The 14,328-nt window shown below is 41.4% G+C and overlaps 1 protein-coding gene across 2 annotated transcripts in view; it reads left to right on the top strand.

The window, feature by feature from the left end:
* Positions 1-14,328, top strand: part of LOC111150740 (dispatched RND transporter family member 1) — a 181,786-nt gene that overhangs the window by 22,246 nt on the left and 145,212 nt on the right. The window contains exons 1-2 of one of the 2 annotated variants that reach the window (XM_022508316.1): positions 3,178-3,241; positions 5,998-6,068. The exons of the other annotated variant lie outside the window; for it this stretch is intronic. The gene's annotated coding sequence lies outside the window, so the exon portion shown is untranslated. Of the gene's footprint in view, positions 1-3,177; positions 3,242-5,997; positions 6,069-14,328 lie in introns of those variants that run through there. 2 annotated transcript variants of the gene reach the window in all.

The following is a 14,328-nucleotide window of genomic DNA, read 5'->3' as shown; positions in this document are numbered from 1 at the left end:
AAAAAAAAAAAAAAAAGACTTTATTTTGAATTTGATTTTGGAAAGCTTGTCAAAATGCCAAAGATTTGAATATTTGATTAAATAGTACCACGGATCATTATAATACATGATTATCTATTTAACCAAAGTGACCAAAAAAAGTTCTTAAAACCCTTAGTTCTTTTAATATTGAGAAGGTTTGGTTTTCTTAAGTAATCAAGGACCCGATAAAGACAACATGAAGCCTAGGAAATCATTCTGATAACACACAAAACTTTGGTTCCCAGGAAGATTACTTAAAAGATAACAATCTTTTTTCAGTTTCTTAATGAAAGCAGACCAATAATCCAAGAAAATCTGTCGTTCTACTTTTACATCAGTATACTTCTGATATTAAGATTCATCTTTTTTTTTTTTTTTTAAGATTTATTTATTTGAGAGAGAGCACTCATGTAGAGGGGCAGAGGGAGAGGGAGAAAGAGAATCGCAAGCAGGCTCCCTGCTGAGTGTGGAGACTGATGCATGGCTCAGTCTCACAACCCTGAGATCATGACCTGAGCCAAAATCAGGAGTCCTACACCTAACTGACTGAGTCACCCAGGGACCCCCATCTTTTTTTTTTTTTTTTTTTTGACAAATGAGTCTATTTAATCTTAGCAGCTTGAATACACAATAAATAAATAAACACAAAATAAATAAAGTATCTACTCAGTTTTTGTCCTATTTTCCTTTTTCTCTTTCTCGAAGATGAACAGCCATCATATCCTGTATTAGGACAGATTACTCTCTCTCAACAAAATCATAATCCTTTATACCTTGTATACTTTTTCTTACCACAAACACATCTTATTTTCCTTGCATACTTTGTATATTTTTCTTCGTCGTCGTCTATATTATTTTTAGTAGTTTCATTTACATAGTCGATAAGAATTTTTAATCTTTAGTAACCTTAATTTTCAGTGAAAACTAGGGAATAGACAACTATGAACTGTCTGCCACATTATTAACCATCTTTAATATACTAGTAAATTTATGAATACACTATTTCACAATTTCTAGAGGCATATGCCTCCTTTAAGTACAACTTTCCAGTGCAGCCAAGGACATGTTTGCTAACAGAGCTAAATATCTTTTGTCTCTGTATAAAATTTAAGAAGCAAGAAGTATATAAACTTGTGTTTAACAATTAATGTTTCAGTGCTTTATGTTATTTGAAAATGGTCAAGATATTCAATGACTATCCATCATTTAACTTAACTTAGTATAGCTAAGTTTTTTCCAAGAAAATTTTGGAAACTTTTTAAGTAGACATATTATAAAACATAATGATTGTTTTAAATAGCTCATTTATAAACTTTAATCCCACTTACATTAATTCACTTGTTCTTAACAATAATGCCTGAATTGCTCATGAAAATTTTGTGAGACACTAAACAAGACTAGCCATCATTTAAAATTATTTTTCATGTGGACAAATCAAGCAAGTATGAAAAATTCTGTTGTCCTTGACATACACCAAGTAGTTTATTTTTATTGCCATTCCACTGTTGTATCAAGCTAGCTCCTTCAGGATTATAGGCAACATGGTAAGCCCTATGAGTTCCAAGAATGTAGGCCCATTGTTGCATTTCTTTTCCTCTGAGGTGAGTTCCTTGATCAAAAGCAATGCAAAATACCATGATGGTGGATAAGGTATTTTATAATCCACGGATGGTAGTTTTGGCAGAACCCTTGTGTTTAAGGAAGGGAAATCAATATCCAAGGGTGTTCATTCCAGTAAGGATACAATGCTGACTCTCCTATAATGGAAGTGGCCTAGTGTCCTGGGGAATTGTGTCATATTAGGGGCTCAGTTTTGTTCCCTACGGCTGGCAGATTGGACATTCAGTGATGGCTGTAGCCATGTCAGCCTTGGTGAGTGGAAGTGTGTGTTGCTGAGCCCATGCATATCCTCTAGCATTGCCACCACAAATACCTTCATGAGCTTGCCAGTTGACCTGGGGGTTGCTGGTGAAAGAGGCTAATTGATAGCCACAGAACAGATCGTCTTAGCCACTTGATTGTTAAAATCCTCCTCTGCTAAAGTTACCCTTGGTGAGTATTCACATGGAACCCAGATATCTTCATACATTTTGCCCATTTAGAGAGGTCTGGTCACATTCATCTTTCCCAGGTTTCTTTGTTCCCAGTTTTCTGATTCTCTTTCTCCCATGTCCCTGACCATCCAGCCAAACCACTGCTACAGCCCACGAACTGTTAGAGTCGAGTGTCTGGTCATTTCTTCTTCCAAGCATAGTGCACAGCCAGATGCGCTGCTCTGAGTCTGTCCACGGAGAGGCTTTCCCTTCACTGTTGTCCTTGAGCCATGCCCCGGAGGAGGAGGGGTAGTGCCATTTCTGGCAGTGCCTGCTTGTCAGGCAACCTGTCTGTAGACAGGCTTGAGTCTCCATCTGTTAGCAAATCACAAGGAACTCCCCATGAAGCTGTAGGTGCAGGCGGGGAGAGAAAAGGCAGAGTAGCAGGAGTGAGGGCCATAGGCGTTTGGGCCACTTCATGTGTCTGTCTTACGCTTTCAGGGCCTGCTTGGGCCTGACCATGTATGCACCACCTACATTTGATGATGGAGTGTGGCTGTGCACGCCAAGCTGTGTGTTTGGTGGGCCACATTACACTCCGTTCGGGATGGGCGGCTCAGGTCTTATGGTAATTTGGGGCCCATAGCCAAGCATTTAATGTTTATGAAGGCCCTGTAGCAGGCTAAGAACATGTCTTAAAAGGAGAGTAATTGTCTGAGGGTGATGGCCAGGCCTTACTCTAAAATCCTGAAGGCCTGTGGTGACTCACTTTCAGGGGACTGCAAGATGCTCCAAACACATTCACATCTGCCACTGACACTTCAGACGCCATGGGATCCGCTGCATCACGTGACCCAATGGGCACAACCCCAGTCAAACCAGCAGCTTTTCCAGTCACTGGGTAAGTGGGCTGGAGTCATACACCCAAATGAGGAGTATGTTTCTTGGGTTGTAGGAGGGACCAGATACAATTTGCCCTTCATCTCGGAGAGGATGGGTGGTCAGCATGCTTCGATGTGTCTTACCAGCCAGGCTAGAGTAGTTCCTGCTTTTCCTTCAGTAGGGCCTGGTCACCACAATGCCATCGATGTAATGGACCAGTGGAAGATCTTGTGCAAAGGAAAGGAGATCCAGGTCTCTGGGAACTGAGTTATGCCTTACAGCTGGAGAGTTGATATGCTCCTGAGGTAAGACAGTAAGGATGTATCGCAGACCTTGGCAGCTGAAAGCAAACTGCTTCTGGTGGGCCTTCTGGACAGGTCTTCGGAAAAGGGTATTTGCTAGATCAGTAGCTGCCTGCCAGCTCCCAGCGGGATGCATTCATTCATGCAGTGGGAGAACATCTAGCGCAGCAGCTATAATTGGAGTTCTCACTTGGTTAACTTCAAATGGTCCATTGTTCTTCAGGATCCGTCTGTCTTCTCTCCAGTAGGATTTTCACGGGGATGTGGTAGGCATCCCTCCCCCCACAGCTCTCAGCTCCTTGATGGTAGCAGTAAACTCAGCAATCCCTGTAGGTATGTGGTATTGCTTCTGATTTACTATTTTCCTTGGTTAGTTCTCCCGGCTTCCACTTGGCCTTTCCCATGTAACCCCTCATTGCACAGTTCAGGGAACCCATGTGCAGATTCTGCCAGCTGCTAAGTATGCATATTCTAGTTATGCATTCTGGCACTGGGGAAATAACTGCATGATAGATTTGGGGACCCCTGGGCCCGTGTGAGACAGGTCTGAGCCAAAACTCCATCGATCACCTGACCTCTGTATAAGCCCATACTCTGACTGGAGGGCCACATGATGTTTTGGGTTTTCTGGAGGCTGTGTCATTTCAGACCCAGTATCCATTAGTCTTGAAAGGCGTAATTATTTCCATTTCCCCAGTGCACAGTTTATGAAAGGCCTCTGTAGGTGTCTTTGGAGGGATGCTGGGAGAACCATTAACTGTATTCATTTTCAGTAGTGTGCCAGGGTCCTTCCTCAAGGGGACTGGGCCTCCCCTTCATTTCTGGATCTGGGGGCAGCTGGGAGGCTTGGTCGGTTCAGCATCTGATTCTTGATCTCAGCTCAGGTCTTGACCTCAGGGTCTTGAGTTCAAGCCCCACGTTGGGTTCCATGGTGGGCATGGAGCCTACTTTAGAAAAGGGGGAGGGACTCTAGATCTGTAAACTGACTCAAGTCTGGGAATTGACTGGAGGACCATGGCTCTATTTGTGTTTTGAGTTAGACTTTTGTTCACTTGACTTCAATCTTTTTCTGCTTCTGCAGATCAGGTGGGAATTTAGTAGACTTTGTATCTACATCACTTCTGGCAGCACCATGAATAACCAGCCAGTGCCATAGGCCTGGAAGAGTCCTGCTGTACTGATGGCGGTTTTGGCTGCTGTCCATTACAGTAACTATACTCGCCTTGCGTTTGGCTGTTGAGTGCTGTCACTTGGCTGCTGCCCTTCTGGGATCCAATTACTCCCATTGCTTTCAGGTTTTCCAGTTGAGTTGGCTGCAGTTCCCAGGGTAAGGTCTGGCTTATAGGGGAGAGCAATTAATGGAGCTCTTCAAGAAGGCTGGGACCTCTCCTCACAAATCTATTTCTCAATGTATGGGTAAAAATTACATCTTCTGGATCCTCCCCCACCAAGTGAGCTGATCTTAAATGACAGTCCACTCTAATAGTCTGGTCTCCCTGAGCCTTTGAATCCCTTCCTCTGCATTAAATCAAGGAAGCTTGGGCATTTCCAGGCTGCTCACAGGCACAGCATATTTTGATCTGCCTTTCAGCCAACCAACCAATGAACTGACCAATCGTTAGAGCCTTTGCTAATTCCCTGAGCTGCAACATTAAATGCAGAATTTCTTCTTTGTGAGCTCGTACCAATCAATTCAGCTTGATCCAACTTGATGTTTCTTCCACTGTTATTCCATGGCCTTAAATATCCATTCCTATACATGTTCCTTAGATTTCTCCTTGTATAAATTAGAAAACCCAAGTAGTTCTTTTGAAATGTAGTGCACTTCCTCATGAGTCACACTTTGTATCCCACCTCTAGGTACCTGGTGGGACTTGAGTCTGGTTATAGGTCTAGAAACATAGAGGGGTGGGAGAGGTGAGTCCTGAGGACAGTCAGCATTGTCTTGCATGACAATGTTTTGCTGCCTTTGGAGATCATTACTATTTCCATAGGCAGGTTACACCCTTCAGATGGAAGTGGACAGGTCATTTCTGCTGTGGGTGGGGAGGCAACTACTTTTGGATATCCAGGAGTGTTTGGTTAGAACCAATCCAGTTGTGCCGTATTTAGCAGGAAATAAGATTTTATTTGAGAGAGAGAGAGCATGAGTGGGGTTGGGGGAGAGGCAGGGGGAAAGAGAGAAGTAGACTACCCGCTGAGTGGGGAACCCAGTGTGGGGCTCAATCCCAGGACCCTGAAATCATGACCTGAGCCAAAGGCAGACACTTAACCGACTGAGCCACCCAGGCGCTCCTAGAAAGAAATTTAAAAATAATATGTATTCCTTTTGTCACTTAGCATGATTTAGTAGAAATAGTATAGGATCTAGAGACAGAATATGCAGTTGAATCTTGGCTTAATTATTATTAGCTATGGGACCTTTGGCAGATAGCTCTGAATCTCAATTTCCTCATTTAAGAAGGAGGGATGATAATACTTACCTGTGACAAAGACTGCTAACTATACCCCAGTAGTCATTTTTTTTTCTTCTTTTGAGCTTTCTGGTCCCACCCCTATGTCAGCTAACCCATGACACCCCACCCCAACTGCATTCCCTAGCAAGATGCACTTGTATGTGGCTCTGTGACTAAGCTTGGGTTGGGACCCTGGTATTTGGAAGGAAGAGTTGTGGGCAACTTCTGGGTCTTCTTCTTAAAGACAGTTATTTGCCCTGAATGTCCTCAATTCCTGTTTCTCTTTGGCTGGGAAATGACAAGAATTGAAGCAGCAGCCGTGGATCCAGAGGTAGACACCAAATGAGGACGACTCCTTCACTTTGAACTGTTAGGTGAGAGAGAAATAAACTTCTGTCTTACTTAAGCCATTGCATTTCTGTATTTCTTTGTTACAGCTGTTACAGTTTGTTGCATTCTACCTAGTGGCCTAAATAAAACACTACCTTAAAGAGTTGTGGGTTGCCTCCTGAATGTCAGAAAATATTTGTGAATCATATATCTGATATAAGGGGCTAAGATCCACATATATAAAGAACCCATACAACTCAGTGGCAGAAGACATTGTGGTTAACAAATGGGCAGAGGATCTGAACAAACATTTTTCCAAAGAAGACATACAGCTGGCCAGCAGGTGCATGAAAAGCTACTCAGCATCACCAGTTGTCAGGGAAGTGCAAATCAAAACCCCAGTGAGATATCACCTCACACCTCTTAGAATGGCCATTATCAAAAAGACAAGAGATAGTGAGTTGGTAAAGATATGGAGAAAAGGGAACCCTTGTGCACTGTTGGTGAGAATGTAAATTTTTTTCATCCTTATACACATATGTTTTATTTTTTTATTTATTTAAAAAATTTTTTTGGGTGGGGGAAATACAAATTTGTACAGCCACTGTGGAAAACAATGTAGAGGTTCCTCAAGAAAATTGAAAATACAGCTACTGTATAATCCAGCAGTTCTACTTCTGAGTATCTGAAGAAGATGAAAGCACGAATTCAAAGCATATCTGTACCCCCATGTTCATTGCAGCATTATTTACAGTAGCCAAGATGTGGAAGCAACCTAAGTGTCCATCGATGGCTGAATAGATAAAGAAAACATAATATGTGTGTGCATCTGTGTGTGTGTGTGTGTGTGTGTGTGTATCTATATTTAAATATAATACTCAGCCATAGAAATGAAATCTTCCCATTTATGACAACACTGATAGACATTGAGGGCATTATGCTAAGTGAAATAAGTCAGACATAAAAAAATAAATACCATATGATCTCACATGTGGAACCTAAGGATGAAAAACTGAGCTCATGTATATAAGGAACAGATTGGCGGTTGCCCAAGACCAAGGGTGCAGGTGGGCAAAATGGGTGAAGGGGGTCAAAAGGTACAAATTTGCAGTTATAAAATAAATTGCGGGGATGTAATGTATAGCATGGTGATTATAGTTAATGATACCATATTGCATATTTGAAAGTAGAAGAGTGGATCTTGAAACTTCTAAGAAAAGGAATTTTGTAACTGTATGGTATTGGATATTAACTGGACTTAATTCTTGGAAAAATGATTTAATTTAGACATAAAAGAATGTAAAAATATATGGAGAGGTATGTCATGCTACTTGATATTATAAATGGTTGTTTCTTACAAAGGTTTATGGGTTTAATTACTGTTAAAAAGCCAACCAATGAGGTCAAGCCTCTAGAGAAAGATGTGGGTCAGTAGCCCCAGAGGCACCTGGTTTGAATTCTTTTAGCAGTTTCTTCTGGTATTTACCTCTGTACTTTTAAATATTATTTATGATGCTGTTTCTTCATTTGTCACTTATCTGTTGACTTTTTAATGAGGCAGCTGAGGATTGACCTCTTTTATACATCGCTTTTTCAGTTCTCTCCCTCTCCCCTTCAGCATTGGTTCTCCATAACAGGTACACGATTTTTGATTGGTCAATGACTTCATTATTATAATTAAGTATTATTTATAGTGGAATTACAGTGACTGCAAGTTATATTCACTTTTTCCCATAACTTGTTTGTCTTGGGTTTATGGGAAATTTTTCTTGTATTATCTTTTTTATTATTTCTTCTGCTCCCTTTTCTCTTTTATAGAATTTCTGAAGTCTAGTATTGGATCTCCTGGATTTTGGTCTTCTAATTTTCTTTTTTTCTTCTTTCTCTTTTTCTAGTATCTGGGACTTTTCCTCTGCTTTATCTTCCAGTCTTCATATTATATATATATTTATGTTTCTGCTCTCATTTTAAAATCCCAAAAGCTTTTTCTTGTTGTGTAAACATTTCTTTGGATAGGCCCCGTTAGTGTTTTATGGACACACTTTCATCTCATCCATCTGAAGATGTTAGTTTCAGTTAGAAAAAAAAAAAAGACTTCTTTATGTACTGTATTATCTCTTTTCTATTTGTTTTTCTGTTGTTTGGTTTCTGTCTTTCATGCAGAGGAATTCTTCACATGTTTCTCAAGTGCTTGGCTAATTTGAGAAGTCTTAGTGGAAGTTGTGTGCATGGCTTTCATTCCAGGGCTGTTAGATGAAGACAAGATTTATTTTATTACACATCTCTGACTCTTAATGCCTGTAATCTTTTCTGATTTTCTTCCCAAAGAGGAATCCTGTCTCCTATCAAGGGGCCACCAGATTCTGGCGGTTGAGTAGGGGAGAGAGCTGGAGCAGTGGGTAGCTCACTGCTTAGCATATAAACTTGGCCTCTGTCCTCTCTGCTTCCCTGCGGTGTCTCAGCCTCGTACTCAGCGCCTGCAGCCCCTCAGTCTAGAGTCCGTCAGAGTCTGTTTCTACCACAGAGAGTAACTCCTTTCATCCTGCTGGAAAGAGACTCGGAGAATCAGAGAGAACATTTTTACATCCAGCTGTCTCAAGAAACTTTCTCTCCTTCTGATTCTAGCCCCACCCACCACTCTGCCCGTTGTCCTGAGCCTTATCTACGATTCTTCATTGTCATTTACCTTCTTGTTGGTATCCTTTTGACTACACAAAGTTAGGTTTCAATTTTTTCTGTTCTGCTATGCCAGAAAGTACTCACAGCTCTGCTTTCCAGCTTCCAAAATTTGATTAACTTCTTTTGTCTATGATCACTTCTAGTCTTCATACTTAAGTGTTTCATACTTTAAAGAAAATGGCTTCACTGGCATTTTAGTGGAGTTTTGGGAATAAGTGGGAATAGATCTATTTTAACTGGAGGCTTTCAGTGTTTTAAAATAGTAAAGTTTAAACAAATAGCATGAAAACGAAGACTGTTAAGATGAGGTAGTTTCATGCTCAGTGGACTACTCCAGGGGCAAACCTCATTTACATATGTCCTGTTTTCCCTTTGGCTCCATCATCTTTACCCTTTTCTATAGAAATTGTGTTACCATATGCTAGGCTTTTGATTTGGGAATGCTCAGTTTTCCTGGCTCCTGGGGAATTACAGTCTTGGCATTCCTGAAAATCTCCCATGTCAGGCATACCCTTGTTTTGCTTCTAAGCCAATTCTGAAAGATAGCCTAATAATTTCTCGTTCAAAACTTGTATTCAGTCTAAAATGAGTGGAAATTTTAGTGGTAGATCAGCTAGAACTTAATCTTTTACCATGGGTATCAGACAGAATGCTTCTAGTTGCAAATAACAGAAAACCTAACTAGCTACATAAAACAGTAGAGATTTATTCTGTTTACCTAACTGGAAAGTTTAGAGATAGGTCAGTCTTACATGCTATTTGATCAAAACTCTTGTTCTTTTTATCTGCAATTCTCTCAGCTCTGCTCTGATCTACATGTTGACTGTGTGTTTAGGCTGGTTTCCCTCATGGTTCCAAAATGGCTGAGCAGCTCCAGGTTGAGAGCTGTTCTTTCCCAGAAGTTACCTGATAACCTCTCCAAACCTCAGGGTAGAGTTGGGGGGCAGGGATTATACTGTTTAACCTTGCCTCTGAGTTTCATGCCCTGTTTCTAGAATGAGGGTGGTTCTAGACCCCCAAAACATATAGGTTATGTGAAGCAGGACTAATACTCAAAACTCATTCTAGAAACAGGAAAATGAAGGAGCATGGATGTTGGGAAGGCAACCACAGTATCCATTACCTGTGCTTATTTTTAATATTTCTGCTTTGCTAAGTACCATAATCATCATCATATTTTATATCATTATGCTTTTTATAAATTGTTCTTCTCTAATTCTTCAAATTCTATTGGTTTTTACCCATTAACAAACTATTATTGTCTTTTTCCTAGAAGCTTTCCTTAAAATTTGTGTTTCTAATCTGCTCTTGAACCCACTGTGCATTTTTTTTTTCATTTCAATGCTTATAAAGTTCTTTCTTTTTTCCCCCCAAAGTCACATGGCCTCTCAGGTGCTGTCCTTTCTTTTTCCTCCTCAAAGTTTTATAAAGACTTTTGTTTTTAATAATTCTAAGCATATTTTATAGTTTCTATCTGTACTGTTATTTGAAGTGTTTTGTTGTCTAATTGTTTTTCTTTCTGTTCTTTCCCTCATGGTAGATTATTTCTTCTTGTGCTTTGCAGCTTTGGGCTGTGAGCTCATCTTTAGTGAGGCTTTTAATTGTTGGAATTCTGCAGACCCAGAGTAGTTACACATTTGTTTCTGTTAGGTATCCCATGGCTAGTATTGGCCTGAAATCACTCTTTTTATAAATTTCTGAGACTTGGATTTCTTGGATCATGCAGGTATTATAAATTTGAACTTCAGGCCTTTGTGAAGGCTGGCATATAACTCAAATTCTCAGTGTAGCTTTTGGGGATTTTTTTTTTTTTTTATCCACTAGAACTCAGGCCAAGGTATAGCTAAGCTTCCTTGATGGGGAAATTGGTTTTATGAGGGTGTTTTATTCCAGTTCCCTGTCTCTCAGGGTTAAGTCCTCATTTCCAGCTACTTGATAGGTGTTAAAATTCGAGCTCTTTGGTTATTGAAACCGGTAAATCTCCCCCCAGCAACTACAGTCAGTTCATGCTGACTCCTCTGGTCTCCCGCTCCTGCCTGATTTTGGCCTCTCAGCACTTAATTTCTTACTGTGTGTTTAAGGAATGTTTGTTTTATTTCATGCAGCATTTTGGAATGTTTAAATTTGTCTTAGGTCTGGTTCTCCAGGCAATAGAGATTTGAGGCAGAGATTTGCATGCGGGAGGTTTTTTAGACAATTCTCTTGGCAGCAACACCTGTAGGAAAGTGGGGCTTGTGAAGTGAGATTGGGCAGAGGAAGGAGCTAACCACAGTGCAGTTTCCACCGCTCCTGGAGTCAGCCCTTTGGGCAGCTCTGAACCTTGGGATTATCACACATCCAGGCACTGGGACCAGGTCTTTGTGCCTCAGGGAACCCAGCTCTCTAGCAGTGATTCTAGTGGCCAGCCTGGCCTTTCGAGGATAGCCATCACTGAGCTTCTCAGCAGTATGGGTAGCCTTCTTGCAGGGGCAATCCTCGTTGATTTGGGAGATGCAGTGGCCCTTGGGCCCTGATGGAGCAGAGTGGCCAGCGGCTTTTCCAGCCTGTCCTGGTACACACTGTCAAGCATGCCCACTTCTCTGAGGCTTTCCTTCCGTTACCTCACCATCTGCCACAGCAGTTCTGGCATTCCTCCTGCGTGACTGTGGGGTCTTCAGTTTTCCCACCTTTCAAGAGCTGTCTTCGTAGTGTTGTAATGTCATTTCCAGGGTTCTTGTCCAGGTTACATCCTGGACATAAATTCTTCTGTGGACTCTTTCCTAATAGGTAACAGGTTTGGATATCATTTCTTGGTGTCATTCAACCCACATTTTAGCCAGAAATTTCATTTTCAAAGAACTGTGTAAATCATTCATCTTTCCACTGAAATGAAAGATGATTTTGAGATAAACCTAGGCATGATTGATATATTCCTTTAAGGGGTGGATACACTTTTTGGTGATGGTGATATAATTTCTATTTTTAGGAAGTTTTATCATAGGGTGTCAAATTCCCAGCTCATTAAAAAAAACAAAAACAACAAAAAAAAAACTTAAAGAACCAAATCCTGCAGCTTAAACTACTGACAGTCATGAAAAACAAGTCAGAACACATGCTCAAACCTTGCATATGTAATTTTTGAAGTTTTATTGAGATATATTTCACATAGCATAACAGTTAACATATTGTAAGTGTGCCGTTCAATGGTTTTTAGTATACCCACAGATGGTTGTGAAACCATCACATCTAATAGTAGAAACCACAAGAAACCCCATGTCCATGAGCAATCCCTGCTCCTCCCTTCCCTCCCCACCTCAGCAGCCGGCAAACACTAATCTACTTTCCTTGTGGATTTGCCTATTCTGGACATCTTACATGTCCAGGGAATGTCCAGGGACATCTTACATGTCCAAGGGAATCATACAACATGAGACCTTTTGTGATTGGTTCCTCTCAATCAAAGCTAATATACTTTAATTCCACTTACATCAAGATTAGTAATAATTCTCTTTCCTATAATAAGGGAGAGTCAGAGTCTTGCAGAACAAAGCTGAGACTTCCAAAACCATCTCCGCTTGATGCCAGTAGGGCTCCTGTCAGCTGGTTTGGTGAGGAGTTTCTGGTTATCAGTAGCAACTCTATTAGGTGGCTGTGTTTCAGTAGGTTAGTGAATTAATTCGTAATGGATGAGGTCATTTCAGTGATTTAGTTGTGTAATTTATTCATTGATTAGAGGCAGGGAAAGATGGTGGAGGAGTAGGGGACCCTATTTCAACCAGTCCCCTGAATTGAGCTGGATATCTACCAGACCACTCTGAACACCCACGAAATCAGCCTGAGATGTAAGAAGATATATCCGGATCTCTACAAAAAGAATATCTCTGGTGGTTGGTCTCACGATACAAGTGGGGAACTGTGATTTTGCAGGGAGATATCAAAAGAAAAACAGAAGGGGGAGGGAGCCTCTGGGATCCTGTGCTGCTGGAGCCCAAAATCATTCCCATGCTGGGAACCAGGTGGAGACTTGCAGACTGGTAGTGGCAGGGAAAGGACTTTAGGGAAGCCCCCCAGACTGAAACCTGGAGTTGCAGGGGGCACATGTATGAACTGGGGACGTCTGGCAGTTTTAGAAGCACAAAGGACAGTGATTGCCTGGACCTGGAAGTGAGGGCTGGGAGTGATGCTATGGGGTGCACAGCCCAGGACGCTGTGGTTTTTAGCAGCACAGACAGAAATGGAGACATTATAGCCTAGAGAACTCAGTAAACAGCAGACTTGTATCTCTCTGTTCTAAGACAGAGGTTTGGTTACGTCACTTTTGCTCTGACTCTCGAAAGAGAGGGGGAAAGCCACCTGGGAAAAGCCCCCAGAACAGGTTTTCACTGAGCCCATCCACCCCCACAGGGGGCAGGGAAACTCTGCCCAACCAGGGTTGCCTGAGAAATAGCGCAACAGGCTCCTCCCCTGGAAGACAGGCTGGAGGAACAAGAGGCTAACAACCCTAAGATCCCTATAAAACAGGTGCATCTTGCTTGGGTTGTGGTCAGTCCTTTGGACTCTGTACATTTCCTCAACCATCCCTCAATAGAATGACTAAGAGGAGGAACCCCGACACAGAAAAATTTCAGAGACTGTGACCTCTGTCGCAGAACTAATGGATATGGATATAAGCAAGATGTTGGAAATAGACTTCAGGGTAACAGTTATGCAGACAATAGCTAGGATGGAGAAAACCATTAATGGAAACATAGATACTCTAAGGGCAGAAATGAGAGCTGATCTGGCAGAACTTAAAAATGTTATCAGTGAGATCCCATCTAATCTAGATACCCTTAACAGCTATGGTAAATGAGGCAGAAGAATGAATTAGTGATCTAGAAGACAAACTGATAGAAAAGAAGGATCAGGAGGAGGCCTGGAACAAACAGCTTAGAATATATGAAAACAGAATAAGAGAAATAAATGATGCCATGAAAGTTCCAATGTCAGAATTACTGGGATCCCTGAGGGTGTGGTGGTGGGGGAACAGAAGATATATATGAGTAAATCCTAGCTGAGAACTTCCCTAATCTGGGGAATGATATACGGATTTGTGTCCTAGAGGCAGAGAGGACCCCTCCCAAGATCAAGGAGAATAGACCAATGCTCTGGGAGGTAATAGTAAAATTCGCAAATCTTAGAACCAAGGAAACCATCTTAAAGTCAGTTAGGGGCAAGAGATTCCTTATGTACAGAGGGAGGAACATCAGAATAACACAAGACCTGTCCATTGAGACCTGGCAAGCCAGAAAGGGCTGGCAAGACATATTCATGAGAGGAACATGCAGCCAAGAATATTTCATCCAGCAAGGCTGTCATTCAGAATGCATGAAGAGATAAGGAGCTTCCAAGACAAAGCAAAAACTGAAAGAACATGTGACCACTAAGCTGGCCCTGCAAGAAATATTAAGTGGGGTTCTATAAAATGAGAAAGATCACCAGAGTGATATAGAATAGAAATTTACAGAGACAATCTGTAGAAACAAGGACTTTTCAGGCAACATGATAACAGTAAAATAATATCTTTCAGTAATTGCTCTCAATGTGAACAGCCTAAATGCCCCCATAAAACAGCACAGGGTTGCAGATTGGATAAAAAGATAGTAC

Source organism: Enhydra lutris, unplaced genomic scaffold, assembly GCF_002288905.1.
Source record: "Enhydra lutris kenyoni isolate GAN:26980312 unplaced genomic scaffold, ASM228890v2 scaffoldscaffold24, whole genome shotgun sequence".
Lineage (NCBI taxonomy): Eukaryota > Metazoa > Chordata > Mammalia > Carnivora > Mustelidae > Enhydra > Enhydra lutris.
Note: the sequence above shows the minus strand (reverse complement) of the source record. Positions and strands in the feature narration are given on the sequence as shown.